The following is a 17,833-nucleotide window of genomic DNA, read 5'->3' on the forward strand; positions in this document are numbered from 1 at the left end:
TGTGCCCCTGCCCGCTGCTGCACCCAGAGGCGGCGCGGGCTCTTCTCCAGGCTGCTGTGGGCCCGAGCCGGGTGCCCATGGAGCCCCGGCGCGGCGGGGCTGCGGGGCGGCCCCGCGGCTCCCCGGGCAGCAGCCGGCCCTCTGCCCCCTGCGGAGCCCGGCGCCAGCGGCTGCTGGCCGCGCCTCAGGGCTGTGCGGGCAGGGGAGGCCGGGGCTGGGCGCAGGGAGCGCCCGCCACAGGGGCTGAGCCCGCGCCGAGCCTTCCCTGCTGCCGCTCTCTGCAGCTGGCAGAGGACACGAGCCGAGCGGCCGAGCAGCTGCGCCGGTCCCTGCGCTACCTGGAGAGCCCCCAGGAGCCCCTGCGAGAGGCGGCCATCAGGTTCATGGGTGAGCCCCGAGGCCGGGCTCCCTCCCCGGCCCGCCGCAGCTCGGCCCCAGCCCCGCCCGCTGCCCCGGCAGCGCCATCCGGGCCCGGCGCCGTGGAGCCCCGCCTGGCCCGGGCGCTGCTGCCGCCCTCTGGCAGCCGTGCCCTTGGGCGGCAGCGTGCGGCAAGGGCCCGGGCTGAGCCCTGCCGGGCCAGCAGGGCGTGTGGCCGCAGCGCTGGCAGCGCCGCTGGCAGGGAGCTGTGCCGCTGCCGCCCTGACAGGCTCTGTGTTCACAGGGGTGGCCGGCCGGCACCTGAGGGGGCAGCCAGGAGAGCTCCTGATGATCTGCACTGGTGAGTGAGGACAGCGGGCTGACAGCGGGGGCTGGCAGGGGGAGCTGCAAGCCCTGCCCCAGCTGTGGAGGGCTCTGCTCCCTGTGCAGAGGAAGGCTGGTCTGGGCAGAGCACACACAGATTTCAGGGCCACGTGGAGGATCCATAGCCAGCAGCTTCAGGCTGATCCCCTTGGTCCCTGCTCCCTCCTGGCCATGGCAAGAGCCGGCTGGGATGGCCCTGACAGGGGACTCTGCTCGCATCCCCACAGGTCCAGGTTCTGACCATGACTCTGTTCCTTTCTCTTGCAGCCCTTGAAGAAACGGCCAGTGACATCAGCCTTGGTGTCGGAAGCCTGGCCATTGAAACCTTGTGCATCCTGAGGTCAGCAGAGCGGGCTCCAATCTCCAGGTTCCAGAGGCTGCAAGATCAGCTGCGCAGGGTGTGGAAGGCTCGGCCGCGTCTCTCGCGTCTCCGCAGGCTGAGCTGCTGGAGCTCAGTGGAGAACTAATCCCAGAGGCTCTTTTTGCTGGGACCCCCTGAGTAATGGGGAATTTTTTTTTTTCTTCTAAAATGTTCTCCTTTTTGTTTGCTTTTACTTTATAAATATAGAATGCGTTATAATACACAGGCTCCAGGATGTTTCTTTTGCTGCCCTGCATCCACAGGGCATAGATGAGGAGGGGGAAAGTGGTGCTTGCACTCAGCCAGCTGCCCAGGCGTGCAGTGCTGCAGGGACAATGGCCAGAAGCCCCTTGGCCTGTGGTGGTACTGCTGAAGCCTTTGTGCTGCCAGCAGAGCGGGTGGGCAGGGCCGGCGCTGCGGGGATCCCTGCTGGAGCGGTGCCTGGAGATGGCCACAAGGCCTGTGGCAGGCAGGAAGCGCCATCCGTGTCCTCCTGGCCGTGTGCTGCTGGCTGCATTGCTGAGGGCTCCCAGGTGCCTCTGGCTGGGGCTCCTCTGGAGCTCCTGTGGGGCTGCGGCGCTGCTGCCGGGCAGCTTGGCCGGGCTGGGGGAGAGCCTGAGGGGCTGGGGCACTGGGAAGCCCTGAGCAATTGGGTGTCAGAGGCCATGAGCAGCCCCCTGGCAGCCGCCTTGTTCCTGACAGCTGGCTGCTCTGGCGCTTCCTCAGTGGGCGTTTGGAGGGAACCCCTGGCATCAGGTGTGGAACCCTGGTCCCGGCCTTTCAGGGCGGTGAGGCCAGGAGTTGTGGGGCTGGGCGTGTGCCCTCCCTGTGCTCGAGACTGGAGCCCGCGGCCCCTCAGCCTTAGGCACTGAGCTCCAGTGCCTGCTTGCCGAGTCTTGTTCCTGTTGCCGTGGGGGAGGCCGAGCTCTCTGGCTTTAGGCAGGATTGAGCCAGAAGAGCAGCAACTCTGAGCCCAGAGGGGCTGAAGAAAGGCAAATACAACAATTTTGGTGCCGACACCCAGGAAGGCTCTCCAAGTCCCGGGGAGGTGGATAGCCCTCGGGAAAGGAGCTCCCCACCACCAGACTTTTAAGTGGTCCTGAGACTAGACCAGTCTCCCTTGGAAAAGAGAGCCTTAATTCCAATAACACATAAGCAAATTAGTTATTGTGAGCGCGCAAATGAGGCTCCTATCAGAGTGGCGGCTTAGAGGAGAAAGGGAGTAGCCATATAAAACTTCTTTGTGCACCAAGACCCTCGTGAGGAAAGGAGGCTGTGAGTATCACGAGGTTTTGGGTCTGGGGGGCTGCTGTGTGCATGTGTGAGTGTGTGTGGAGTATCTGAGATGGGGGCTGGGCAGCCTTGGACCCCCAAAGTGAGTGGGAGCTGCCGGTACCGCGTTTGCGAGATCTCCGCCAGGAGACCGGCCGAGAAAGGAAGAAAGCAAGAAGAAGTGAACAAGGGAGGCCCCTGGGAGGGATTGACCAAGGAAGGAAGGGAGTCCCTGGTCCAAGAACCTGTGGGAAGGTCCTTGAGCAGCAGAGAGTGACTCAGTAAGGAGACTAAGAAGAAGAGTGATTGAATTAGTTCAATTTGCTTTGAAGAGTTGATAGCTAGAGGTTTAGTATGTGATGAAATAGTGAGAAGAGGTAACCAGAAAAGTGTAAAATAAATGAAGAAAGGAAGGTAGAAATAGATTGAGAAAGAAGGAGAAAATTAAAAAAGAGAAGTGGAAATAGATTGAGAAAGAGAGAAAAATAAATAGGTGTAGAACAAGTAGTTTGAGAAGGTAGTGTGACAGAGGAGTAAGTGAGGCAGTGGAACCACGGGGTGAGTGTGAGAAACCAAGATTCTCCTGCTACTGGAGTTTGGTGCCGCAAGGGTTAAGTCAGGGAAAATGTAAGTGCCTGAACCCAGGGGCGGTGGGTTGCATGAAAAATTCACAGGAATTTGGAGGATCTGAGGACCCTGAAGAAAGTTCTCTCAAGAAGAGAGCATTCCTCAAGACAGCCCGCTGGGGATGATGATACAGTTTTAAGATGAATGAGAATCCCGAAGGGGAAAAAGTAAGCACAAAATGATTAAGTATTGTATGTTTGAATAGACAAAGGAAATGATCCAGAAAAATAATTTCTATTGGCCTAAGTTTGGATCATTTGAGGATTGGATTTGCCAGGCTCTAAATATATATGTGAATTCCAAAGAGCCTGTTAATCAGGAAGAGAGTGAGTATGCTGCCTTACAGATCCCTGAGGGGAGAAGTGGGTTTGTTGTTCAGAAGCAAGAAGGTAAGGGTTACCCGTTGTATCCTTTATTAAGCAAAGAGCAAGTGGTCAAAAGGAACAGGCAGGAGCCGTGAGACCCATTGAATCATCTCCCACCCCCCTATGGACAACCTAAGCAGCTAGCTCAGCCTCAAGTCCCTGAGGGTCCCCCTGTGAATCCAAAGGCACCTCTTATTCAAGAGGAACCAGTGGCACACAGCACCAGAGGCAGGGGGAGACAAGGGGAGGAGAATGATGGAGATGAGGGGGAAGAAAGGGAAAATCGATTATTACCCACATAGAGGCGTTCCAATGGCAAATGCAGGACAGGGACCACCTATTAGTTATGTGAGTGCTCCCCTAAATACAGGGGATGTCAGGGAGTCTAAGAAGGAGATGGGCGAGATGCAGAGGACCCCGTTGGAGTGGCAAAATAGTTGGATGAGGTTTTGGCACCAAACACATATACCCGGGTGGAGTTGCAGTCTATCCTAGGAATTTTGTTTACCAGAGAAGAAAGAGAGATGATCTGACAGGCAGGGATGCGGATTTGGGACAGAGAACATCAGGGACCAGAGCGGGGTGATCAGAAATGGCCTGTGCAGGATCCAAATTGGAATAATCAGGATGTGGGGCATAAGCAGAATATGAGTGATCTTCGGTGGACAATTATTCGAGGAATTTGGGAGGCAGTGCCCAGGGGGCAAAATATGGGAAAAGCTTTGAGTGAGCATCAAAGAAAGGATGAGTCCCCGGCAGCATGGTTAGAGAGATGAAAGGAGGACTTGCAATTATATTCAGGTATAGATGCTGATTCTGCAGCTGGGCAGGTTCTTTTGAAAACTCAGTTTGTGGCGAAATCTTGGGGAGACATCAGAAAGAAGCTGGAGAAACGAGAAGATTGGCAGGACAGGGGGCTTCAGGAGTTCCTGAGAGAAGCACAAAAGGTGTATGTAAAGAGAGATGAGGAGAAGCAGAGGGCAGATGCAAGAATCTTGGTGGCAGCAGTTAAAGAAATGCAGGCAGCTTTGAATAGAGAAAAACCCTCAGGAAAGAACAAACAGCAGATGTCAGGTCCTATTTTTGGAAACCCAGGACCCACGTGCTTTTCTTGCCACCTGAAGGGACACTCCCAAAATTCATGCCCTACCTTTAAGGGTACAGGACCCACCTGTTTTTATTGTCATAAAAAGGGACACCTACAAAAAAGTTGTAGGAGAAAGCAGCAGGGTGAGAAAAATTTTCAGGAAGATTAGGGTGGTCAGGGGCTCTATTTAATGAAGAGCCACCAGAAGAGCCCTTGATAAAGTTAAAAATAGGTCCCCATAGTGAAGAAATTATATTTTTAGTGGACATGGGAGATTCTAGGTCAACAGTAAGGAAATTACCACAGGGATGTAAGATAAGTTGGGAGAAAATTCCAGTAACTGGAGTTAAGGGAGAGGCTTTTCCAGTTCCTGTATTTAAAGGGGTGCAAATAGAGACAGATGAGAGATTTGGAGTGAGTGACTTATTGTTGCTACCAGAGGCTGAGAATAATTTGTTGGGCAGAGATTTAATAATAGCCTTGGGAATACAGATAAAACCCTGTGAAGGGAAACTTAAAATATATTCTTTAAATGAAGAGGATGATCTGGAAATTAATAATAGCATTTGGCATTCAGGTGAAGTAGGGAGGTTGAACATTCCGCCCATTCAAGTTAAAATACAAAATCCAGAAATACCAATCCGAGTGAGGCAATATTCAATATTACTAGAGGGGCAGAGGTGACTAAAAACAATAATTGAAAATTTAATATAGCAAGGAATATTAGAACCTTGTATGCCACCTCATAATACTCCCATTTTACTGGTAAAGAAATCTGATGGGAGCTACAGACTGGTTCAAGATTTAAGGGCAATAAATCAAAGAACTATTCCTCCTTTTCCCATAGTAGCTAACCCATATCCTTTGTTGAGTCAATTGCCCCCTAATTACACCTGGTTCAGTGTAGTGGATTTGAAAGATGCCTTTTGGACTTGCCCTTTGGATGAGGGCAGAAGAGATTATTTTGCCTTTGAGTGGGAAGATCCAGATACAGGTAGAAGGGAACAGCTTGGGTGGATAGTGCTACCGCAAGGTTTCACGGAGTCACCCAATCTTTTTGGGAGAGCATTAGAAAATCTCTTGAAATCTTTCGAATTCCCCAAAGGAATCAAGTTGTTACAGTATGTGGATGAATTGTTATTGGCAGGGGAAACTGAGGAGAAAACTAGGAGGAGTACTATTGATTTGCTGAATTTTTTAGGTGAGAATGGTCTAAAAATATCCAGATCCAGATTACAGTTTGTGGAGTCAGATGTCAGCATTTAGGTCATTGGATCAGTAAGGGAAAGAAACAGCTGGACCCTGAAAGAGTTTCAGGAATATTAAACATGGGATCCCCAAAATCAAAAAGAGATATAAGATAGTTTTTAGGTCCTTTGGATTATTGTAGACAGTGGATTGACGGACTTTTTTTTTTAGTGGAAAAGTGAAATTTTTCTATGAAAAATTGTCTACAAACCATTTTAAGTGGACTAGGGAGGATGAGAAAAAATTGGAAGAGGTTAAAGAACCTCCATTGCAGGCTCCTGTATTAAGTCTTCCTGATCTGGGAAAACCCTTTCAGTCATTTGTAAATACAGCCAAGCAGACAGCTTATGGAGTGCTGACTCAAGACTGGGCAGGAAGTCAGAAACCAGAGGGGTATTATTCAAAACTCTTAGATCCACTTAGTAAAGGTTGGCCAAGGTGTTTACAGGCTTTGGTAGCGACTGCGTTGCTAGTGGAAGTGGCCCAGAAAGTAACCATTGGGGCGCCTTTGGAAGTATATACCCCTCATAGTCTTAGGGGAATTTTAGCACAAAAAGCTGAGAAATGGCTAACAGATAGCCGAATACTGAAATATGAGGCTATCGTGACTACCTCCCCTGAATTTGAATTGAAGTTGACACAAGTCCAGAGCCCTGCTCAATTTCTTTATGGGGATCCAGGGGAACAGCTGGTACATGATTGCATAGAGATTATAGAGTTACAAAAAAAATAAGTCCAGATTTGGGAGAGCAGGAGTTACAAAGCGGGGGAGAAGTTATTTATAGATGGGTTGTCTCAGGGAGTGAGTGGGAAAAGAAAATCAGGTTATGCTATAATGAGTGGGGAAGAGCTTGAGGTAAAGGAGTCTGGTCGACTTAGTCCATCCTGGTCAGCAAAAGCTTGTGACCTGTATGCATTACTCCATGCATTTTTAATACTAAAAGAGAGAGAAGGGACTATTTATACGGATTCCAGATATGCTTTTAGTGTAGTGCATACTTTTGGAAAAATTTGGAAAGAAAGGGGACTTAGAAACCCTCAAGGAAAAGGGTTAGTACACGAGGGATTGATAGTTCAGACACGTGAAGCATTAAAGGGTCCGAAGAGAGTAGCAGTGGTTCATGTAAAGGGGCACCAGAGAAGGAGGGATATTAGAGCCTGTCTCCCTTTGGCTTTATTAAATATCAGAACTAAGCCCCATTCTGAGACCGGGATTTCACCATATGAAATGTAATATGGAATGCCCTACCCTCAGGGTATGACAATGGACCCCTCGTTAGTTGGGGATAGATCCATCCAGGGATATATAACAACTATTGCAAACAATTTAAAGGAATTAAGAGAAAAAGGGGCTTTAGCTCAAACAACTCCCCTGGATTTTCCAATCCATTCTATTCCACCTGGACATTATGTATTAATCAAATGCTGGAGGGGAGAAAGCCTGGAGCCACGGTGGGAGGGACCATTTTTAGTTCTCCTGACCACGGAAACTGCAGTTCGAGCAGCAGAAAGGGGTTGGACACATGCCTCACGAGTGAAAGGCCAAATACCTGATTGGAAAATTGTCTCAACATCAGGAGATTTAAAAGTAAAATTAAGAAGGATTTGAAATTAGGTAGACTTTTTCTTACAGAAAACTGGAGTAAGAGTGTAATTTATGACATAGTAACAAGAGTAATGTGAGGATATGGTAGGATTTAAGTTGATTTTTTTATTAACCCCGATTTATGAAGTGTTGCCATGAGATTTTAGTGAAAAAGCCTCTGCTAGGATTTTTCCTGTCCTGAGGAGCTGAGAGTCTCAGGAAAGAAATGTAAATGGTAACTGTCTGCTGCTGTGGAATGCCACAAGTGCATCTTTCATTGCAACATGTGGATTGTTGTCAATTAGTGACCAATCACAGCCACCTGTGCCAAGGCTGTGAGCAGTCACAGGGTTTTTGTTATTCATTCCTATTCTATTCTTGTCTTTGTAGCCTTCTGATCTTCTTCTCTCTGTTCTTTTTAGTATAGTTGTAATGTAGTATTTTAGTATAATATATAACATAATAAATCAGCCTTCTGATGAAAATGGAGTCAAGCCTCGTGTCCTCACACAAGGGGTTCTTGCCGAAACAAGAATTGGTGACCCCTGGACGTGAGAAACTGATGGTCACCCCAAGAGTGACCACGGAGTCCAGCCTGGAGCTGAAGAAACGAGACCCTGAAGATGGGCAGAGTTCACAGCCAAGGCAAACAGGAGAACCTGTTGGACTTTCCTGGACATTGTGTCCAGAGGCCGCAGAGCAGCAGAGCTGCACAGCTGGATCCACAAGGACACTGTCTAAAGGTACTGTTATTTTTTCCCTTCCTGAAAATCCTGCCATTCGCAAAAGGTGGGAGGAAAGTTGGAAAAATGTACCTTCGGAAGCTCAGGTTCCGTTTACTGAGTCAGAGGAGAAAGTTATTAAATTCTGGCACAGATGGGGACGTGAGGACAGAGTTACTCATTGTCTGTGGGAGAGACGGTGTTATGAGTTTTTCAGATGGGCAATATTTCATAGATTTCTTACAAATGTCGTATACTCCCTTGATTTAGATTTTTGGGAGTTCATGGACGCTGTTTTTAAGTGGACAAGAGTCCAGGGTGTTGCACCCCCAATAATGTATGCAGTGCATGCACGGATTTATTTCTTTATTTTGAAAAAAAAGAGAGGATGCGGGGGACATCATGGCTCGGTGGCGCGGTCGCGCTCTGTTCCCACCAAGTTCAGCACGAGAGGAGCCTCTCGAAGAAGACGAACCGCGGGTTCACGGCCCCCCCGCATTGCCCACGGCTGAGCAAAAGTTTTTCTCCGCTCCCTTGGAGCATGAGAAGGCAGAGCTGCCTTCCCCCCCCGCTCCTTCTCTTGGGGGGGGATGGGGATCCGGCCCCGCCGCTTTCCGGGCCGGCCCCGCCCGCTCCACCGCGGAACTCTCCGCTCCCCCCACCCGGGAGGGAGCGGATCCGGCTCCGCCTCAGCCGGCCCCGCGGGAGGTGCCGGACCCCGCGGCTCCGCCTCAGCCGGCCCCGCGGGAGCCGCCGGACCCCGCGGCTCCGCCTCAGCCAGCCCCGCGGGAGGTGCCGGACCCCGCAGCTCCGCCCGCGGCCCCGCCGCCTCTTGGAGCGGCTCCACTGGCCTTGATGACTGCGCCTGCGCCGCGGCACCCGGAACCACCTCCCGCCGATCCGCCTGTGTTGCCAGGCAACGCCATCAACAACAATGGTTCCCCAGCGCCGCGACCCGAGGCTGTGCTGCTGTCCCCGGGAGCTGCAGGAGCTGCCTCCGTGCCTTCTCCCTCTGCATCACCGCCGGCAACTGAATTCGCAGTGGTGCAGGCAGCGCCGGCGCGGGCCGACCCCGTTCCGAGGCCACCGCCCCCGCCTGTCCCGCCGCTCCCTGCCGACCCGATTGCAGTGCAAGAGCATGCTGAGAATGGTGCTGAGCCCACGGGACCGCCTCAAGAGCCGACACCAGCGCCCATGCTGCCCACACCACCCACCCCAGTTGTCCCGCAGGTTTCCGAAGCTCCGTCAGTCGCATCAGACCCTGCGAAGAGCCTGTCCTTCCGTGGAGGGGGCACGGCCCGCCAGCTGACTGCAGGTGCAGTTCGGCTGGCTGTGTTCAAAATCAGTGTGGTTCGCGGGTCATTTCGTGTGTGGTCGGGGGCTTCTCCCTGGGGGTTGGGGTGCCTGCCTCCCCCCGAGCGCCCCAGCGGCGTGGGGGAGTTGGCTCCTGTGGCATCTGCCTCTGGTCCCCAGCCCAGTGGGGATGGGGGTGCTGAGGGGCAGAAAGCAGGAGCAGTGGCGTTTGCATTGCAGGAGCGAGAGACACAGAGCAAAGCAAGCATTGCTCGCTTGCTCTGGGGACAAGAAACCCTCAGATCTGGGATGACAATTCCTGAGAAAGCTTCTCTTCCCGAGCTGCAAGTGTGCACCGGTGCTGCTGGGGGGAGGAAGCATTGGGTCATTTCTGCTCTCAAGACGCTGGCAGCATGGTCCTGCCAGGTTGTGAGCACACAGAGCCCGCCTCACGGGCTGGTTCTGGGCCGTTTGGCTCATTTCCCTGGGCCGGGGCCACCGCCCCGTCCAGTGCTGGGTTTGGGGACTTTGCTTTCCCCACAGGGACCTGGGCCACCATTCTGTGGGCCAGGTCTGGGTTCTCTGGTCCGCCCACCAGGACCAGGGCCACCCAAGGGTCCTAGAGACCCTCTGCTGCTGCTCTTCTTTGGGAAAAAAAAAAAAAATTAATAAAGAAAAGTGGAAAGAGCTAGCAGCTCAAAAGTATTGAAAAGCCAAAAATTAGCCTCAGCCCAAGTGGTTCAATGAAGGGCTGTGGCCAGGGCATTCCAGAAATTTTCTCTGAATTGTTTGATGACTGTCAATGAATTGTTTGGTAATTCTTGTTCCCTTTAGCAGTTCTTTGTTTCAGAATTCTGCAAGCCTGTTTCAGGACCAAAGGGGACTTCCAGAGATGTCAAAGAGGAACATCTTCAGTCCATGGACTCTGTCCTGAAACTCAGCTGTTTGGACTTGAAACAATGAACTTTGTTTGCATGAGTTTTTTGCATTTTCTTATATTTTAAGATTGTTTTAGTGATATGATAGAATATGATGTTCTACAAGTGACGAATTTTCCTGAATGTTCTACAGGTGAAGAATTTCCCTGACCATTCCACATCAGCAGTTGATTGAGATTTTGATTGGCAACAGATGAACCTCAAGAGGTGTTTGTTCTCTCTTCTGCAAGGGCCCAGTAGAAGGGATGGCAAACATTTCTTTTTCTATTTAATTTAATAAATTTTAAAGGGTGAGATGTAGCCGTGATATTTTAGTGAAAAAGCCTCTGCTAGGATTTTTCCTGTCCTGAGGTGCTGAGAGCCTCAGGAAAGAAATGTAAACAATAACTATCTGCTGCTGTGGAATGCCACAGGTGCATCTTCCACTGGTCCAAGTGGATTGTTTTCAATCAGTGACCAATCACAGCCACCTGTGCCAAGGCTGTGAGCAGTCACAGGATTTTTGTTATTCATTCCTATTCTATTCTTGTCTTTGTAGCCTTCTGATCTTCTTCTCTCTGTTCTTTTAGTATAGTTGTAATGTAGTATTTTAGTATAATATATAACATAATAAATCAGCCTTCTGATGAAAATGGAGTCAAGCCTCGTGTCCTCACACAAGGGGTTCTTGCCGAAGCAAGACCCTAGCCCACATCCCAGTGGCCTCAAGGATCTGCTGGAAGGAGTCTCTGGGGACCCTTGGTCGGGAATGGCCCTGGGGGCTCCTTCAGGCTCCCAGAGACTGCAGGTTTTTCAAAGGACTTTGGCTTTTACCTTGGAGTCTGTGAGAAGTTTGTGCAATCATGGCCTCCAATTATCTGCTGTAATTAGTCCCTGGAGAGGCTTTGTCAGTAACAACACTCAGTGGGGCTCATTAATGCTTCAGAGTACTTCAGGTATTTTAAGGTACTTGGTGTTTCCCTTTGGATACAAACTCTGTGAGAGGTTTGTGCAATCATGGCCTCAATTATCTGCTTTAATTAGTCCCTTGAGAGCTTTGTACTGACACTCAGTAGGGCTCATTAATACTTTGAGATACTCAAATTTTTTAAGGTACTTTGGAATTTCCTTTCCACATTCAGTCTTCTGAGAGGTTTTTGTGCCATCCTGGCCTCCAGTTCTCTCCTTCAAGGAGTCCATGAGGAGCCTGTGTTGGGGATGGACATCAGTGGGTCCCATTCATGCTTTGAGGCACTTTAGGTGTTCTGCCTTTGACTCCTGGAAATATTTGTGCAATCTCCTCTCAGGCCCTGAGGTTCAAGGGCTCAGCTCCAAATGCACCACGGGGCTCATTAGGATCAAGCAAGTCCTGACAAACCATGGCCCTGTCTTGATTTTCTCCTGCTCTTGTGCAGTTCATCAGGAATGATTCTGTAGTGGTTTTGGTTTGCCAATTTGAGATTCCTTGGCAAATGCATCAATTAGTGTGGTGGGTTCAGTGTTGGCTAATTACCTGTGCACTCACTAGAATATACTTATACATTTCCTGCTGTGAGACAGGGGTAGGAGGAAGGCAAAGTGGGCTCAATATTTTAAAAATGTATAAAGAAATGTTTATTAATAATAACTAAAAGAAAGAGTAATAAGAATCAGAAGAAATCTTTCAGAACACTTCTCCTCTCTCTACAACCTTTTCTTCCTTACTGACAATGTAAGGAGACAAAACACAAGATTTTCAGTCAGTTTACTGTTGGGTTGTGCTTTTAACTGGTTCTAGTTGTTTTAAGTTGTACTTTGTAAATTGGTATGTTCTATTCTCCCCACATGCTAATACTGGTTCTGCCCAGTTGCCTTCTGCTCTGAATCCCCTGTCAGTTTCCCTATCTCCTCCCTGGTTACCGTAAGAGCCATTGTATCCCTTTGCTCTGTCCCTCCCTGGTGCCCTGTCTGTCACTTGACAACCCAGTCCTTTCATCTAGAAGCTTCTCTTTAGGGCATTGAGTGATTGGCTCAGGGGCTGGGGACCCTCCCCAGGTTACCTGTGAATAGTTGTACAATAATATCTGTATCCCTTTACCCACTCCTCCCTCTTACTCCATTGGTTGGAGGGCAGGCTTTGTAGCCACCTCCCTGTATAAGCTGCCATTACTCCGTTAGTCTTGTCTTTGCCTTCTGGTTTCCTCGGACCCTCCACTTCCCTGCTCCTCAATAAACCCAGTTTATCCCAGAAGACAGAGTCCGCCTTTCCATCGCTCCTGCCGTAGCAAGCCCAGAGTCTGAGAAGGCATCCTTGCCTCAGGCGCACTCCCTGCAGCACACAGAGAGGGGAGAGTGCCCCCAGCGCTGCAGCTCGCGTGCCATTGAGCTTGCCGGGGCCGCCCTGAATGGGGGATTTTGGACACGCGCGACCGCAAGCAAGGGAGATAAAAAAGGATTGGGAGTTCTCAGGGGTACACATGTCCTTTAAGGGTGAACAATCCCCACGTGTCCAGTGCTGAAATAAACATACGGGCTTTACAACTTTTGCGAAGTTGCAGAGTTTTTTTCTTTCCACAAATCATAACCATGTAATGAGACTGATGCTAGAAAATAAACAGCTTGAGATGCTTTCCACAGCAGTCCCATTCCGTTCGTGATTTGTACATAGAGCCCTGGCCAGCAATAGTGGGTGTGCTTTAAAAGAGGGATCTTGAGGGCAGAAGAACCAACAGTCCCTGCATGCCAAAGGACAAGTCGACGAGGCAATGCCCAGCCTAGTCGAGATGGGGAAGGAAGTTTTGGAGAAACTTAGGAAAAAAAGAGGATGTATCATCTTTGGAAGGAGGGTCAGGTCTCTCAGGATGTATTTAAGAGGGCTGCTAGAGCAGGTAGGAAAAAAATTTGGGAGGCCAAAGCTCAGATTGAAGTTAAAATGGCGATTTCTGTAAAGGAAAATAAAAAATGTTTTTACACATAGATGAATGATAAAAGGAAGGGTAAGACCAACTTTTGTCCTTTATTAGATGCATAAGGGAACTTAATAACTGCAGATTATTAAGTTCCCTTATGAGGGAATAATAAGATTATTAAGAGGAGAAGGCAGAGGTGCTTAATGCATTCTTTGCCTCTGTTTTTAGTGAGAAGAACGGCTTGTCCTCAGGAAAACAGCCCTCCCTGGTCAGGGAACAGAATGGTCCCCCCATTATCCAACAGGCAGCAGTCAGAGAACTTCTAAGATGCTTGGATATTCCTAAATCCATGGGCCCAGATGGGATCTACCCCAGGGTGATGAGGGAGCTGGCAGATGAGCTTGCCAAGCCGCTCTCCAGCAGTCCTGGCTCACTGGTGAGTTTCCAGATGACTGGAAGCTGCCCAATGTGACACCCATTCACAACAAGGGTGGGAAGGAGTATCCTGGTAATTACAGGCCAGTCAGCCTGACCTCTGTACCCAGTAAGGAAATGGAACAGTTTATACTGAGTGTCATCACCCAGCACTTCCAGCATGGCCAAGGTATCAGAGCCAGCCATCAGGGGTTTAGGAGGGGTAGTTTGTGTTTGACCAACCTGGTCTCCTTTTATGACCAGGTGCCCCTCCTGGTGGATGCAGGACAGACTGTGGATGTGTCTGTTTGGACTCCAGCAAGGCCTTTGGCACTGTCTCCCACAGCACACTCCTGGAGAAGCTGCAGCCCAGGGCTGGGACAGGAGCACTCTGTGCTGGGTTCAGAACTGGCTGCATGGCTGGCCCAGAGAGTGCTGGTGAGCGCTGCTGCATCCAGCTGGCAGCCAGGCACCAGTGCTGTCCCTCAGGGCTCTGTGCTGGGGCCAGCTCTGCTCAATATCTTCACTGATGACATGGATGAGGGGATTGAGTCCTTCATTAGTAAACCTGCAGATGACACCACGTTGGGGTCATGTGTTGATCTGTTGGAAGGGAGAAGGGGTCTGGAGAGATCAGGAAAAGCTGGATGGATGCAAGAGTCCAATAAGATGGAGTTTAATAAGTCCAAGTGCTGAGTCCTGCATTTTGGCCACAATAACCCCCTGCAATGCCAGAGGCTGGGGATGGTGTGGTTGGACAGTGCCCAGGCAGAAAGGGACCTGGGGGTACTGCTCGACAGCCGGCTGAACATGAGCCAGCAGTGTGCCCAGGTGACCAAGAAGGCCAATGGCTCCTGGCCTGGATCAGGAATGGTGTGGCCAGCAGGAGCAGGGAGGTCATTCTTCCCCTGCACTTGGCACTGGTGTACTTGGCATTATTCCCCTGTTCTGGCACCGTACCTTGAGTGCTGTGTCCAGTTCTGGGCTTCCCAATTTACGCAGGGCATGGAGGGGCTGGAGCGTGTCCAGAGAAGGGAAACAAGGCTGGTGAGGGGCTTGGAACACAAATCCTGTGAGGAACGACTGAGGAACCCAGGGAAGAGAAGACTCAGAGGTGACCTTATCACTCTCTACAACTTCCTGAAAGGTGGTTGTAGTCAGGTGGGGGTTGGTCTCTTTCTCCAGGCAGCAACTGACAGAACCAGAGGACACAGTCTTAAGTTGTGCCAAGGAGCAGCTGAGCTTATCCAATATAGGTTGGATATTAAGAAAAAGTTTTTTATATAAAGGGTAATAAAGTATAGGATTGGTTTGCCCAGCGAGGTGGTTAAGTCACCATCCCTGGATGTGTTTAAAAAAGGAGAGGATGTGTTTAAAAAAAGACAGGACGGGGCACTTGGTGCCATGGTCTAGTTGAGGTGTTAGGGCTGTGTTGGACTCGATGATCCTGAAGGTCTCTTCCAACACAGCAACTCTGTGATTCTGTGACTTGATGATCCTAATGGGTCCCTCCCAGCTCAGCCCCTTCTGCAATTCTCACCCTTTGGCTCAGCCTTTATGTCCCCTCGAGGCACTGGCAGAGCTGTTGGGGACAGGGCAGCCCCAGCGTTCCCCTGTGTGTGACACCCCAGCAGTGACAGCCCCAGCGTTCCCCTGTGTGTGACACCCCAGCGGTGACAGCCCCAGTGTTCCCCTGTGTGTGACACCCCAGCAGTGACAGCCCCAGCGTTCCCCTGTGTGTGACACCCCAGCAGTGACAGCCCCAGCGTTCCCCTGTGTGTGACACCCCAGCAGTGACAGCCCCAGCGTTCCCCTGTGTGTGACACCCCAGCGGTGACAGCCCCAGTGTTCCCCTGTCTGTGACACCCCAGCGGTGACAGCCCCAGCGTTCCCCTGTCTGTGACACCCCAGCAGTGACAGCCCCAGCGTTCCCCTGTGTGTGACACCCCAGCGCTGACAGCCCCAGCGTTCCCCTGTCTGTGACACCCCAGCGGTGACAGCCCCAGCATTCCCCTGTGTGTGACACCCCAGCGGTGACAGCCCCAGTGTTCCCCTGTCTGTGACACCCCAGCAGTGACAGCCCCAGTGTTCCCCTGTCTGTGACACCCCAGCAGTGACAGCCCCAGCGTTCCCGTGTGTGACACCCCAGCGGTGACAGCCCCAGCGTTCCCCTGTCTGTGACACCCCAGCGGTGACAGCCCCAGCGTTCCCCTGTCTGTGACACCCCAGCGCTGACAGCCCCAGTGTTCCCCTGTCTGTGACACCCCAGCAGTGACAGCCCCAGCGTTCCCCTGTCTGTGACACCCCAGCGGTGACAGCCCCAGCGTTCCCCTGTGTGTGACACCCCAGCGCTGACAGCCCCAGCGTTCCCGTGTGTGACACCCCAGTGGTGACAGCCCCAGCGTTCCCCTGTCTGTGACACCCCAGCAGTGACAGCCCCAGCGTTCCCCTGTGTGTGACACCCCAGCAGTGACAGCCCCAGCGTTCCCCTGTCTGTGACACCCCAGCAGTGACAGCCCCAGCGTTCCCCTGTGTGTGACACCCCAGCAGTGACAGCCCCAGCGTTCCCCTGTCTGTGACACCCCAGCAGTGACAGCCCCAGCGTTCCCCTGTGTGTGACACCCCAGTGGTGACAGCCCCAGCGTTCCCTCCCTGCAGATGCTCCAAGGGAAGCGTCCAGAGCCGCGTCCAGTCCATGGAACTGAGCAGCCACTGCCCAGCCCGGCCTGGGCTGATGTGGATTCCTCTGCACACAGCTCGGGGAAGGTCCCCCTGGCCACCTGCACAGGACCACAGACAAGTGTCAGACACAGTTACAGAGCTCTGCCCAGAACTGCTGGAGAAGTCGATTATAAAAAAAAAAACCAAACAAAAAACAAAAAACCAAAAACAAAAACAAACAAAACCATACCAAAAGGAGAAAACCATCGCCTATATTGCCAGCTGGGGGCTATGTACAAAACACGAATAGGACGGGACTGCTAGGAACGTGTCTTGAGCCTTTTTATTTTCCAGCATCCATCTCATTACATGGTTATGACAATGGGAAGATGCCAGCAGCTCACATCCCATGCAGCAGACCAAGAACGTAATGTGACAACTTACTTTATAAGTTTTTTGACTAATCACACAAAGCAAAAGCATGTTGACAGTAGTTCTATCTAACCACTATAAGCACACATACACTGGGTTAAAACAATTCTTGCTTATTTTGAATACAATACCTGTTTGTAAGCCTTAAAACACAATGCACAGAGCTGCATTATTAAGCTTAGAACTTCCTAGTATCTTGCTAGATATACTTTTCCTCAATAAATGAGGAAGTTATTCTAGACAAGCATTAATAGACAGACCATTGTTCCATTTGTCCTTACTTTTCTACTTTTTTAATAATTTTTCTGCTGACTTATTTTATGGCTAGTGCTTAACTCTAATCACAGTTCTGCTGTCTCTGAGGCCTGCCTTTTGCAGCTTTCCCAAAACCCTTTGATTTTATAAATTCACACAACCTAAACAAAAAATACCCCCCAAGCAACAGAAAAAGAAACAAACAAAAAAACCTAAAAGCCAACAAAAACAAACAAATCAACCAAACAAAACAAAGAACAAAACACAGAACACACCCAAGGAAAAAAATCAAAACAAGAAAGAGAGAACTCCCCCCATCAGAGCTGTTCCATCCTTCAGTTGTCACACCTGCACTCACACAAGACCTGTGGCTGCAAAAAATGTGAATTTATTGGGCACATTTGCAGGAAAAGCGGGTGTAGGACAGGCTCTCAACAGAACTGCTTTCAGCTGAGACAAAAAGGCCCCTCTGGCAGCTGCAGGGCCATTGCAAATGCAGAGCCTCAGCCCACAGGCCAGAAAAGGGCTCTGAGTTCCCCTTCCCCTGACACCAAACCCTGTTCCCAGGCTGCTTCACACACAGGATTCTTCTGCAGGACTGCGCAAAGCTGAGAGTGGGCTCTGGCTTCTCCATGTTGCGTGTCCTAAAGCTGCCTGGGAGAAGAAATTTCGGGTCAGCTCGGCTGGCACAATCCCTCCTGACACAGGGCACAGCGCTGGGAAGGGCTTTGTGTGCTGAGGGTTTGCTGCAGCCAAGGAAAGCTCCTGGCTCAGGGTCACCTTTGCTGCTCAGCCAGAGCCCCGAGTGCCCCAGCAGCAGCAGCAGCAGCAGAGAATGGCAGCATTGCCACGGACTGGCACAGGAGGGGAGATTTCCCCCTGGAGAGAGGCTCCTATTGCAGTTTTTGCACTCAGGCAGCTGCAGATATCTCAGCTTTGGCTGCACAGCAGCTGGAAATGCAAGT

At 51.0% G+C, this 17,833-nt stretch overlaps 1 long non-coding RNA gene across 1 annotated transcript; it reads left to right on the forward strand.

The window, feature by feature from the left end:
* The first annotated feature begins 8,925 nt into the window (after positions 1–8,925).
* Positions 8,926–10,871, forward strand: LOC135288504 (uncharacterized). Its single transcript, XR_010351571.1, has 2 exons — positions 8,926–9,323; positions 9,542–10,871. It is a non-coding gene; the product is annotated as an uncharacterized LOC135288504 (long non-coding RNA).
* Positions 10,872–17,833: the final 6,962 nt, after the last annotated feature.

This window comes from Passer domesticus, chromosome 33 (assembly GCF_036417665.1).
Source record: "Passer domesticus isolate bPasDom1 chromosome 33, bPasDom1.hap1, whole genome shotgun sequence".
Classification (NCBI taxonomy): domain Eukaryota; kingdom Metazoa; phylum Chordata; class Aves; order Passeriformes; family Passeridae; genus Passer; species Passer domesticus.